Genomic DNA, 14,496 nt, shown 5'->3' with positions numbered 1-14,496 from the left:
AAATGCCCAGACTCTCCTCCTCCCATTGTCCTAGTAATGGAGAAGAGTAAGAAAACAGGAGTGAGGGAAGTTGGTGCTCAGAAATATTGATACCATTTATATGGCATGTCCAAGGAAACGTTCATAAGAGAATCTTAAGGCCCAGTGAGATGAAAATACCAGTTATTTAGCCAAGTTTTCTAAGACAGGAAGAAAACAAGCAGTGAACCAAAAGGCAAAGCAGGATGCAGATGAGCAAGTTCAGTGAAGTTGTTAAAGCAGAAACTAGACAGAAGTAAAGGGGAGTTGGAAGATGAGAGCAGGCAGTTGCACAATGAGTGGGCTGAGGTGGAATTATAACTGATGCAGATAATGGCTGACTGAGAAAAACTCACACAAGTGTGTCTATATAACCATGACCATGAGATACTCATAACTGAATTTCATCAAGGTAAATGAATAACCTACTTCTCATTTCAACCAATTGCATAGAGGGTTATTCATAAAACTTTATAACCTTGTGAGGCATTGTAGAACACCAAAGGTAATAATGACGTGGCATCTCAAATGCCCCAATTTGTCTGAAAGACTATCTTTCACCCTTCACCATCTTTGAATAGGCAATAAGGTGCCCAAGAGTTCTTTTCTACCTAGTAAGGTAGGACAGTTACATTGATGACTTATCACTACCTTGAGTCCATTCTCAGGCAAACCTGGAGATTTTTTAATCCTTCCTTTTTATGAAAATGGAGAAATCTCACAAGAGTTGCTAATGGACAGATGACTCGATCCTATCACTGGATGTGGGGTATTAATCTCCAAATCACCCAGACCTTTAGTTTTGAAAGTGCAAAAATGTTTTAGGGTCTGCACAGATTACTGAGATTCAGATGAGTCTGGGTTCAGATGAGGTAGTAGCAAGAGGAAAGCAATTAACATACCTAATCTTAATTATAGGGCCAAACCACTTAATTTTAAGTAATGTCAAAATACTTAAAGTTCTTCCCTGTCATTCCTGGGGAGAGGTACATGATTGTTTTTAGAAATCTTTACCTATCCCATGGGCTTCTGGGAAAAGAAAGGACTACTTAATACAAGTAATATTTTGACTGCTGAAGAATTATGTCAATATACAGAGTCCTGAAAGATTATTCTATACAAAGCAGATGAATAGTCTGCTTGGTTTCTTTTCAAATATGGGTGTCCAAAAGCACCCCATACTTAGCAGAAAATCTTATATTATTTTATGGAAGATACGATGTCTAATGTTATAGGAGATAGTTATTCACCTGAAAAATGCATCTTCAATAAACTTCAGAGAACCCTAGGATGTGACATGATTTAATCCAAATAAATTTAAAACCCCTTGGATTACAGACAAGTGGTCTTGCTTACAGAAAATACCACACATAATTAAAGTCATGGCACCCCTTCAAAGATTTTAGTTTTACATAATAGAAAATGTCTCTGCTGTCTGGATAAAATGCATGAGATCTCATGCACTATAAAGCTGAAATTTTGAGTTAAAAAATGAGTAAAAAATCCAATGGACTCCAGTGTTTTCTCAACGACAGCAAATCTCTCAGGTTCAAAAGAGAAGAAAGCATTCATGCATTCATTACAGTCTGTTTTCAAGGTCTATCTCTTCTTTAAATTTGATGATGAACTGCCATCTCTGTTGAACCCTTTGTTCTATCAGGTAGTGTTGACTAATATAAATTATTCTTTTAATTTATGAAAAGGTTACTTTTTTTTTCCTTTAAGTTTTTTTTTTCCCCCAGTAGCACCTTAAACAAAACAAACCATCAAGGATCAAGAGAACTTCTTGACTATCATCTCTGTGACTGTGAAAATATATTCTGCTCTTCTTTACCAAAGCACTACAGCAAACAACTACAAAACATCTGTCCCCTAGAGTACATAACATATTCATATCCATGCAGAATGGAAATAGGTTAACAGGTGTTTATAAATGCCTAAAATTTTTACGTCAGTGTAATAGTGTTATCAGCCAGGTTTGTGGGTAAGATTTTTTACCTGGCTCTAGGACTGTGATTGAGTTGTTAAATCTTAGGTTCTTTGTATTCAAAATTGAGAAAAGAAAATGAATAGAATTGTTCTCATAGAAAGAGATCATTTTACAATACATTTTAAAAATAATATCAAAAGAAATAGTGTCATGTATGTGAAATGAGGTGATGGCTTAAGACCAAGTAAAATACCTGAATTATTCCCTTTTTAATATTGGTTACATTGGCCTAAAAGTATCATTCAAGATAAATTATATCAAAAATGTTCATACTTATACACTGAGGCATCTGCAAACATTATAGGTTAGACAGGTGGCTACAGGATATCTTTTTATGTCTGCCTCTGTATTCAAAAATGGGAAAACTAAATGAAAGACAATGCATATTTATTTAGATTCCAAACAATTTTAACTTTATATCCTTTATTGCTGGAGCTACTTTGTATGGATAATTTTACTTAGTGTTTACCCTGTGCATATCAAATAGGTATCATTATTACCATTGCACCAATGAGAAAACAATCTCAGAGTGAGTGATTTTTTTCACTCATTCTAGTCACATAGATAAGAAAGAGGAAAAGACACAATACAAACCTAGGGCGATCTAAGTTTCATGGGATCTTTTTAATGTACCTCAACTCATTTATCTAATATTCTTCTAAGATCAATTGAAGAAAGAGAGTTGCAAATGTGATACTTCAGCTATATACCCAGTATCCTACTTGAAATCTCCTGGATACCTAACAGAAATGTGAAACATAATATGTCTAAAACCACCTGATTGTTGAACACGCCTCTACTGAAACAGAACAAAATTCCTTGAATAGTTTTTCTCATCTCAGTAAATGGCACTACAGTGTGCCTAGAAATTCCTGTCCCAAATCTAGAGGTCAACTTAAATTCCTTTCTTTCCATCACTCTCACTGTCACAAAATTTCCATTTTCCTGTTTTTCTACTTTTAGCTCTAGTCAAATTCACCTAATATTCACTTTAGAATATGACAAGACATCCCAAATTGGCCTCTCTGCTCCCCTATGTGTCAACTCTTACCTCAGTGATCTATTTTCACAGTAGATGAAATATCATCAGAGTGATATTTTGAAACAAGCACACAAAATTTTGACTCTTTACCCCACACACTCTGCTTTGACTTTTTGATTGGTTTTCCATTGCTAACAGAAAAAAAAAAAAGCTAACTCATTTATGATGACACAGATTCAGGCTTGATATTTTCCTGTCTACCACTGCAACCACACTTCATACTATTCCTTTCTTTTCTTATTTTCATAGACAGTTTGTGTTGCCATAAAAAATTATCCTAACTTGTTGAGAGGTTTTTTTTCATGAAAGGGTATTGAATTTTGTCAAATGTTTTTACTGCATCAATTGTTTAAGGACATATGTTTTTTATCTATCACTCTATCAATGCGGTGTGTCATGTTTATTGATTTTTGTATTCTGAACCATCCTTGCATCCCAGGGATAAATCCCAATTGATTATGGTATATGATCCTTTTAATGTGCTATTGAATTTCATTTGCTAGAATTTTTATTAAGAACTTTTGTATCTATATTTATCAGGGATATCTGCCTGTGGTTTTCTCTTCTTCTTGTGTCCTTATCTGGCTTTGCTATCAGGTTGATACTGACCTTATAAAATGGCTTTTGACAATGTTCCATCCTCTTCAATTTTTTGGAGCGTTTGAGAAGGACTGGCATTAATTATTCTTTAAATGCTTGGAGAAATTCATCAGTGAAACCATCTAATCATGGGATTTTCTTGGGGGAGGCACTTTTAATTACTGTTTCAATTTCCTTATTCATTATTGGTCTGTGCATGTTGTATATTTCTTAATGATTCAGTCTTGGAAAGTAGCGTGTTTCTAGGAATTTATACATATCTTCTAGGTTATCCAATTTATTGGTTTAATTTTGTTTATAGTATCTTCCTCTGAATTTTAGTATTTCTGTGGTGTCAGTCATAATGTGCCATTTTTCATTTATAAATTTTTTCTTGGTTAGTCTAGCTAAAGGTTTGTGAGTTTTATTTATCCTTTCAAAAAACCAACTCTTAGTTTAATCAATGTTTTCTATTGTCATCCTAGCCTCTATTTCACTTATTTCTGCTGCAATATTTATTATTTTCATTCTTCTGCTAATTTTGGGCTTAGCTTGTTTTTCTTTTCCTACTTCCTTAAGCATAATCTTAGGTTGTTTACTTGAAATCTTTCTATTTTCTTTATGTATGTGTTTATAACTATAAACTTCTCTCTCAGATGTAGCTATTGCTACAGCCTATTAATTTTGGTATGCTGTGTTTTTGTTTGGTTTGTCTCAAGATACTTTTTTCCCTTTTGACTTCTTCTTTGACTCTTTGGTTGTTTGCTGTTGTTTAATTTCCCTGTATTTGTGAATTTTTCAGTTTCCCTCCTTTACTGATTTCTAGTTTCATACCTTTATGATTGGAAAAGATACTAGATATGACTTCAATCTTCTTAAATTTGTTAATACTGCTTTGCAGCCCAACATGTGACCTATCTTAGAGACTCTTCTATGTGTACTTGAGAAGAATGTGTATTATGGTGCTATTAGGTGGGATGTTTTGTATATATCTTTTAGATTCATTAGGTTTACAGTGTTATTCAGGTCTAATTTTTCTTATTAATTTTCCATCTGAATAATCTTTCCACTGATGAAAGTGGGGTATTGAAGTACCTTACTATTACTGTATTGTTGTCTATATTTCACTTCGGTTCTGCTAATATTTGCTTTAAATATTTAGGTCCTACAGTGTTGCGATGCACATATATTTACAATTGTCATATCCTCTTAATGAACTGATATTTGAATTATTATTTCTGTCTTTTGTGTATTTGTTACTTGTTTGAACATTCAGAATTATACTCTCTCCCCAATAAATTTGTAATTAAATTTAAGACTGAATGGAGGCTTGATTCCCCCCCCCCCAAATTTAACATAGCATTATGTCATTTATGTCAAATGTAAGAGTTAAATAAAGGTTAATCTTTATAATTGCTTTCAATATAGAAAATAACTGAAGTAGTTGAAAATGCAACCAAATGGAAATGGATATCATTAAAAAGTGCTTTCTTAATTAAATCAGTAAGAAAAGTAAAACTATTATCCTCTATCAGTTACATTATTCTTCAAAGCATTCAAATTAGAATATATTCTACCTGTGAGTTAAGTACAGGAAAAATTGACAATGAAAGAATTGTATCATGCACAAAGAAATATAACTCATTTTTTTAGTCTAAGAACAAATAGTGTTTATAGAACAAGTTATAGCTTATTCTGTAATAGAAAACATCTCCTGAGGATTTTTTACCTTTAAATCAAAATTTAAACTAGAATCACAAAGGAAATGATGTTCTTATTTCAGCAATAAGTACATAAATGAAAGGACTAGATTTTCTGAATACTGTATTTTTTAAATATTCATCTGAATATAACATCTCAAAAAGTCCTTTTCAATCTTTAAATAATATTCAGTTTGTGAATGTAAAACACACCTTTTCCAGCTGTACTTATTATTCTGCAGAAGGACCCATCTATATCAAGGATTAACACAATATGTATCATGGGTTCAAAATGTCAATTCGCAATTCTCCTTAGTAAATAACGAGAACCATCTGGACTGATTGATATGGAGGTTGAAAGTAATTGATCCTGTAATTGAGAAGCTTTCATGAAACATGAAATTAAACAAGATGATATTAACCATTCTAAAGTTCATTAGAACAACACAGAAATGTGTTACTAGCTGTTGATTTTTCTTCATATTTATGTAAAGAGCCTTGGCTGGCAGAATGTAACAGAAATAGAAGCTAAAAATCTAGATGTTGATGTATTGATCAAAGGTCCACAGCTGGTTTACTTTGTTACAGTAAACATTCTATGTGATACATAGTTTTTTATTCCTTGCCAAGTTGTCTGTAGGTAAGAAAGTATTAATAGAATTATAGTTATTAATACATAGAGATTATTCTTAAAAAGAGCAAACTTATGTACAAGGGAATTAGCAAAGATTTTACCTTTGAATAAAAGCTACATCATTTCAGATTATTTTCTTACTATATCCTTCTATGAAAAAAAGAGTCCTTCCCAAGATCAGTTAAATATTACCTGATTTTCACAACAAACTTCACAGTAAGTGGAGCTTATTATTCTAATTTTAAAGATTAAAAAGCTAAATCTTCCAGAGGTTATATTATTTGTTCAAGGCTGAGTAAAAGGTAGGCTGAGCCAAGACCCCAAATTTTTATTTGCTTTTAATTTTTAGTCTAAAATATTTACCAGCATACCATATTGCTTGCTTCTTGATAAGGATACATAGTCATTGAAAAGTATAAACATTGCTTCACTAGAAAGTTTTTTGCTTTCAATATTCCATATTACTTGCAACTCTTTCCTTATTTCCCGTTATGAAAAGACATTGTTCAGGTGAATTTTTCCATGTTTGCATGGCATTCAACTGTGTCACTAACTCAGGCACTACTCACAATTCTCCAGCATCAAAGAGACATCTGGGCCAGCCAAGTGGCTCAGCTGGTTAAGAGCGTGAGCTTTGAGCAACAGGGTCTCCGGTTCAATTCCACATGGGCCTTTGAGCTGCACCTGAGCTGAGCTGCTGCTGAGCTGCCAACAAGTGGCAGGATGGCTCAGTTGGTGAGAGCATGTGCTCCTAACAACAAGGTTGCTAGTTCAACTCCAGCATGGGATGGTGGCCAATGTCCACCCACAACTAAGTTTGAACACAGCACCTTGAGCTGAGTGACTGCGAGCTGCCGAGGGACAGCTGGATGGCTACTGGGCTTGGAGCTGAGCTATCTGCACCCTCCACAACTAAGATTGAAAGACAACAACTTGGCTGTTCCCCTTCCCCAATTCCCCAATAAAATCTTAAAAAGAGAGAGAGAGAGAGAGAGAGAGAGAGAGAGAGAGAGAGAGAGAGAGAGAGGGAGACATCTGACAGTAGTTGCTAATGTGGCTCCCAATTGAATTAGAATGCAGGTGTTTTGTTACTTGAAGAAGACTTCCTGGGAATTTATGAATGTACAGAAAGTGGTACAAAAGAAAAAGACCTGAGCCTAGTAAAAAGCAGTGCTGCTATTTCTGGAGATGCTTAAGGATGGAACAAGAATCTTCATAAAATTCAGTCATAAAGTACAACAATTGGCATCCTTTGATATAATCTTGGACATATTTCTCTGTAAGAAGCATTTTAAAATGTGACAAATTTTAAAATGTGACCAACTGAGAAAGAAGCGAATAACTGCCACTATCTCAATGCTGAAAGTAAAACAACCCAGCATGACACAAAGAAGCATCATAGGTACATTCAAAAAGATAAATGAATGCTCATTAATGTTTATGTTATATTTAAAATAAATTATGGAATGCATAGTCCTAGAATTATGCATATTTATGTAGGAAAGTAACATACCTTTTGTTTTTCTAAAGCTGTTGAAAAGCTTTCATGGAGAAAAGGAGATTTCATAAGCAATGCTGATAGGGAAGGTAGATAGATAGAAATGAGCAGGAGAAGGAGAGACCTAGCCCCGGAAAGAAAGCCCCTTGCTGCAGCTCCTACTGGGGTCAAGACCCCTTGCAGCTGCCCTCACTTAGGTCACCAATGCCTTACTAGCCCAGCAGAATTTCAGACTTGCACATACCCCTAAATCAAAGGGATGGGTCATTAGAACACAGAGTAGGGAAGAAGACATCCCCCTTATCAGGTCCCTGTTAGTGAGATTCTCAAACAAATCTTAAAAAGAAAATTGACAGGAACAGCCTTGAGAACCAAAAGGGAGAACTAGGTACTTCAGTGGGAGAGAAAGTGATAAAGAAGGGAGAGGGGAAGACAATTCTACCCATAGAGATAAAAACCGTCACACAATATAAGGAGAGGCTGCTTCCCTCCCTTGGGTAAGCCCACTCCATGTCTCAGAGTTTACCCACTTTTACAAATAAACTTCTTACTGTTCTACGCTGCACAAATTTTGTCCTTGACTGAATTCTTTCCTTCAAGAAGACAAAGAGCTGAAGTACAACATCATTCCCACTAACAATGCTAGGAAAAAGATACCCTGAGAGATTTTAGAGAAAAGAGCATATTGCTGAAATAAAACACTGCTTGTGAAACCTCAGGGTCATGAAGTAATGGATCAATGGTCAGTGTAAATGAACCATTTAGTCAATAAACAGTGAGCTGACCCTATTTGGCTTTATCTATCCAGACAAGTTACACCAAAAACCCAAGTGGGAGGTTTCCCTGATGTGGGAATCCCTGCAGGAGTTGGCATCAAGTCAACAGACTGAAGACGCCCACCGCTAGTGAGCAAATCAGAAGGAACTCGCATGCTTTCTTACCCTTATCTCTTTGCTGCCTCTCAAATTATGAGAAAAAGTTTCAGTACTCAATTTAAAAGATGAACTTAATAACCTTCTTGAGGCTATATGAGAAAAGGAAACTGCGAGTTCCTCCTTTCTCAAAATATGCACATGGTATTCCTCCTTATAGGGTAGATTTACCTTTAGTCGTAAGAGTCAAAAACAAAACAAACAAGCAAACAAACAAAAACACAAGAAAATCTTAATCTCCATCTCATTCCCCCAGAAAGCTTATTTTTATTAGCTTTCTTGAAAGGTATATCTAATTTTATCAAAATTAAATAAATGTAACCGCTATCATATGTTGTTTTTATCATATATGCTTAAAGTGATTCCTTTTATGGACTGCTGTCCTCTTCTAGAACCTTATTATCATCTCCATCCAGCCCATGGAATAAGGAATAAAGACTGAAAAGGAGGCATAAGTACATGTGGAAAGGTACTCCAGCTTTGTGCAGAGGAATAAAAGGAAAGTGATTCTGAAAAACTTAACAGACTCTGTTATAAAGAATCAAATGATCATAAAAAGACCCTATAATTAGCTCAATCAGTTTAAGAAGTTTAGAGAAACTGATAAATAATACCAATATAGCCACCTATGGAAAATTTATAGTAAATTTTTAATACCAACCATTATTTTAAATTACCATGTACATTAAACTTTCTATGCTAACATTGTGAGTTGTATCCTGGTTGAATGCTAGTGTATATTTAATATTGCAGAACTCTGCTGAGGATAAACAGAGCCTATTGACATACACTCATGACTTTGATTTTGTCCAGGATTCCAGTTAAATGTGAAGTTGAAACAATCTCTCCCCACACATACATACATAGAGACTTAATTAAATAAAAGTTATGAGTAAAGGTGTAAAATACATGGGGTAAAGCATACTTTTCCACCTATAAAGAAGAAAAGTGAGGAAAAACCAGTTCCATAACTTCATAGATTGGCTTACAACAAAATTGTGGGGGTTTTTTTCTTTCTAATAAGTATTAGAATAGAAAACAAAGCTGACATTTCCAGTATGACATTGAAATATTACCATCATGGGTCAGTGTAATAAGCACAGATGTGATCTTCAAGCCATTCTGGTTTTTAATTATGCCAATGTAATATATTTATCTGGTATTGAATAGCTTATACAGGCAGTACAATTGTTAATCTTGATTTATTTAATCCATGCACAAGCTTATACATTTGTATTATCATGAATACTAATTAATTAATTGAGGAAAGGAAAGACTATCCAATAATTCAAGGTTGGCACATTGGTTCCATAGGAGAAATAACTGGAATTGAATGTACGAGGTCTGGCAATTACATTCATGAACTCATCCTAGAAAAAGTGCTACATACCTCACTGCTGAATATCACTGTGGTCACCTTTGAAGTACTCCCCTGGGGAAGCTATACACTGATGCCAGCACCTAGTCCACCCTTCAAAGCAATTTTGGAATTCTTTTTCTGGAATGGCCTTCAGAGCTGTCGTCATACTACCCTTGATGTCCTACATGTCATCAAAATGTCTTCCTTTCAATATTTCCTTTATCTTTGGGGGCCATATCAGGTGAGTAGAAAGGATGTTCCAATACAGTTATTGGTTTACTGGCTAAAAACTTCCTCATAGACAGTGCTATGTGAACTGATGCATTGTCATGATGCAAGAGCCATGATTTGTTGGCAAAAAGTTCAGATCATCTAACTTTTTTGTGCTGGCTTTTCAGCACTTCCAAATAGTAAACCTTGTTAACTGTTTGTCTGGTTGGTACAAATTCATAATGAATAATCCGTATGATATCAAAAAAGGTTAGCAACATCATTGCAACAAGTTCAGGAACTTAATTGCCCAGCCTCGTATCAAGATTTACCATATAAAATACATACAAGTAGGACACCTCCAAGTTTAACTATGTTCATACAGTTTTAAAAGGCAAATACAAAATTACATTTGTGTGCTGACTTTCAGAGAATCCAAACAATACCATTTGATATTTCTACTGGTTACTTTAAAATCTGTTGTGATTTAGTGTTTAGTATTTATGTGTTAAAACAATATTTGTTGTATTTCAAAATACTAATTTGTAAAAACATAAATCACTGAATATTGTACATATGTCACATTGCATTTTATTACCATAGAACATATATATACGTAAATGTTCACATAGATAATTTTATTTCCATACTCTATAACCAGCTTAAGTTACATTGAACTATTCAGAAGTGTTTGTGGGTGCAATTGAGATATCAATATTAAAAACATTTATGCTTCCTCATTTAAACAACTCTCATGCTGACCTTCAAGTAGACTCTTTTAGAGTTTGATGATTACACAATTACAAAATTCATGAATAATTTTCTTAATATTTCATGTTTTCCCCTTTATGATGGTTAATTTTATGCAGCAACTTAACTGGTGTTCTGGTTTTCACCAGAACCCTGGCTAAAATACTCTTCAATGGAAAATGTACACTATAAGAGAATGCTGATCCAAACAACTAAGCAGAAAAAGCCCTGAACAGAAACCAATTTATAATTGCTTAGTTTTATGCAAGGTAAATAGAAAGCCTTAAAATTATTGACATTTATTGGATATCAACTCTTTTTAGTGATCACGAACTTTTTTACATCTTTTCAGCTTACTTCGTCAAACAACTCCTTGAAACATGTATGATATTGTGTTAGCCTGCTCAGGTTGCCGTAACAAAGTAACACACACTGGGTGGCTTACACAATATTTATTTGCTCACAGTTCTGGAGGCTGGAAGCCCATGATCAAGGTGCTGGCAAATTTGGTTTCTGGTGAGAGCCGTCTTCATGACTTGAAGGTGGCACGTTTTGAATGCCCCACCCTTCTGACCTCATTTAACCTTAACCACCTCCCTAGAGGTTGTGTCTCCAATCCAGTCACTTAGGGGGTTAGGGCTTCAACATATGCATGGGGGGCGGGGCCTAATTCAGTCTGTAACACTGTCCAATCTGCCTCTTCCCATGCATTTCTTAGTCACACTGCAGTTAGGCAGGCACACTGACTAGGTCTAGCTCACAAGATTGTCGCTTTGGGATTTAAGTATAAAAGTACTGAAACAGGACTCTCTAGCTGTCTCTTCCTCTGTCACTGTGGCTGTGGAGACTTTGTGCTCCAGACGGTACCATCCATGATAGGGGAGCCTCCCTCATCCTGGGTCTCTGAGAGGCTGCAGATCACAGACCCCTGGCCAAACCATATGGCACATGTAATGTGATTAAACCATAAACTTACATTTATTTTAGCCACTGCTTGTTTGGGATTGCAACCTACCTGGATCTGTACCCTACTGAGTGGTAGTTAGAGGTGCAACTTAAAAGCCAGATCCCCTAGGTTTAAATACCAACTCTGCTATATATGGAAGGTGTGAACTCTGGCAAGTTTCTTAATGTCTTTCACATTCTTCATTGATATAATGGGGATAATTAATACTACCGATTTCATAAAACTGTCATGAAGATTAAATGAAAGGTTACGTGTAAAGTGCTCTTAAAAGCACTTTGTGTTTAATAGGGGATCCATAACTGCCTATTATTTTTATATGGAGAATCTGATGCTCACAGCATATGCAAAGTTGATGATAAAAGTTAAACATTCATGAGTAACTTGGGAAGTTCTTAGGGACACCAGGTAGGAGCCAGAGCAAAAAAATACCAGCAGCTGGGGTGACCAGTTAGCTCAGTTGGTTGGAGCATGGTGCTGATAGCACCAAGGTTGCCGATTCAATCCCCACGTGGGCCACTGTGAGCTGTGCCCCCTGCCCCCCTTAAAGGAGTCAGCTATGCCATTGTAGCATGAAATCAATGTGTAACCAATGACCATGGCTGTTCCCTAATAAAAAATTAAAAAATATTTAAATAAAAAGTAAAAAAAAAAAAAACGACTGAACTGACCATTTGTTTGGCATTGGACAGATATGTTTCTAAAAAAGATGGCGAAGTTCACATATATAGAATTGAGTTGTGAAAATTCAGCACGTTTATACCTAACCCCAAGTAAGTCTACATGATTATAACAATATAAGCCGAGTATTACTAGTGATCATGGAGTAATAATTGTTTCCCCAATTCAATATACATTTCCTCCTGAAACTCCATATAATTTTATGACCAAGAATAATTCCCTCAAAATTTTTACTTATTCATAGAGCTTAGAAGCCGAAGTCATGACATTCATGCAAGAACTGAGCACTACATGTTCTGAACATTCTGGCATAACCATGTATTAACACTCACTCATGATGTGCAAAAAGCAGCTCTGGCTGCGCCTGTTAACCTGTAAAACATTACTTCCATATTTTCCTCATCCACATACGCCCCAACGCCACAAGTTAAACATTTTAAAAGGATAAAGCAGCTTTCAAAGGGAAGGTTTGTGTGAAAGTAAATAACAAGCAGAGGCTTCTCTGAGTCTAATGTATTAAATTCCTCTGTAATCTCTTGGCCATTGTTCTCATCAGATACATAAATGTGCATTGATAGTGCCTTAAAACTATAAAAACAGTGGGCATCTCTAAAGTACTTGGTCACATCCATGCCTCAGCTTTGCTGTCCTCCTGAGGGTGCTGACCCTGTAGTCACCGCAGTGAGACCCTCCACAGGAAGCAAAGGAACATTGGGAGCTGGGAGCTACCCTGCAGGATAGTTAGGGACAAACTCTGAAGTCAGAAAATACAAGCTATCACCCTCACTACCACACAATGTTGGCCAAGTTACTAAGTATCTCTCATTTATTTCTTTCTCTTTATAAATCAAAAGTTTTAAATATGTAAATATTAAGTTCTTCAAAATGAAACAAAGGACATCTGCCTACCAATTTAGATGTGAGAATTGAATGAGACCATTTAAATAAAGTTCTAAAAATGTCTGAAACATAGCAAGCCATCAATAAATGTTCCTTTATCATCAGTAGTTAGAAAAGAAAAAATGACACCCATGTTGTGTTAGTAATACATCACTGGAAGCAAAGAGAAAGGCTAGGATGATCTATGTAGTAACAGCATAGAGGTGGAGCCATCAATAACAACTCATGCTTAGCTTATGTATTACATATGGTTGCAAATCAAAATATGTATAGATATATGTATATACATGGGTTAATACACACACACATACATTTCTTTGCCCTGTCAGTGGAGAGGCACAAACAAACTACATAGACCTTGGTTTCTAATACCATTCTTCTACAAAAGGAACCAACTTCTTAGAGAAATGGCTGATTCAAGGACTAGGGCATGAATTATACAAGATGAGCTTGGAACATCTTATAGTGTCCGAAAGTAAAGGCATACTAAAACGGAAAAAAAAAATCCAAAAATATTGTTGAAGATATGTGGGGTCATGACAAAGGGGCACAGGAGCCAACTGAAAGAGCACCCACAGGCCAAAACAGAAAATCTGAGCAAATAAATAAACAAACAAATTCAGATTATAAAAATAAAATTAATATTCATGAGTCCATAGTGATACATACAAATGATTAACCAAATTAATAAATGGAACAGAGACAAGTCTCCCCTACAGAATAATTCTGAATAATTTATGTAGATGTCTCTGTCCCAGGGAGGGAGAAAATAAATCCCCACTCCATAAATGTGGACTGCTCATAGTGACTCTTATTGTACAAAGAATACAATATAGACAGGTGGGGGGAAAGAGTAACTTTACAGTGGAAAAATCTGACAAATACTACCTCAGCCAGGTTGACCATCAAGAGTCGTGAATCATGCAGCTAGCATGTACCTTTCATATAATGTGATGAAGACACCACTGTATGTCTGTGTTCTTCACCCCCAAGAACGATAATCCAAATCTAAACATGGGAAAAAACATCTGAAAAATTTCAATAGAGAAGAATTCTACAAAATACCTCACCCGTGTTTTCAAAACTGCCAAAATAATCAGAAACAAGGAAAGTTTGACAAACAGTCATAGCCTATAGGAGCCTAAGGAGACATAACAATTAAATGCTAATATGATATACTGGATGGGATCCTGAAACAGAAAAAGGATAAGGTAAAAACTTGGACAATCTGAATAAAT

The sequence above is a fragment of the Hipposideros armiger genome, unplaced genomic scaffold, assembly GCF_001890085.2.
Source record: "Hipposideros armiger isolate ML-2016 unplaced genomic scaffold, ASM189008v1 scaffold_785, whole genome shotgun sequence".
In the NCBI taxonomy this organism is placed as follows: domain Eukaryota; kingdom Metazoa; phylum Chordata; class Mammalia; order Chiroptera; family Hipposideridae; genus Hipposideros; species Hipposideros armiger.
Note: the sequence above shows the minus strand (reverse complement) of the source record.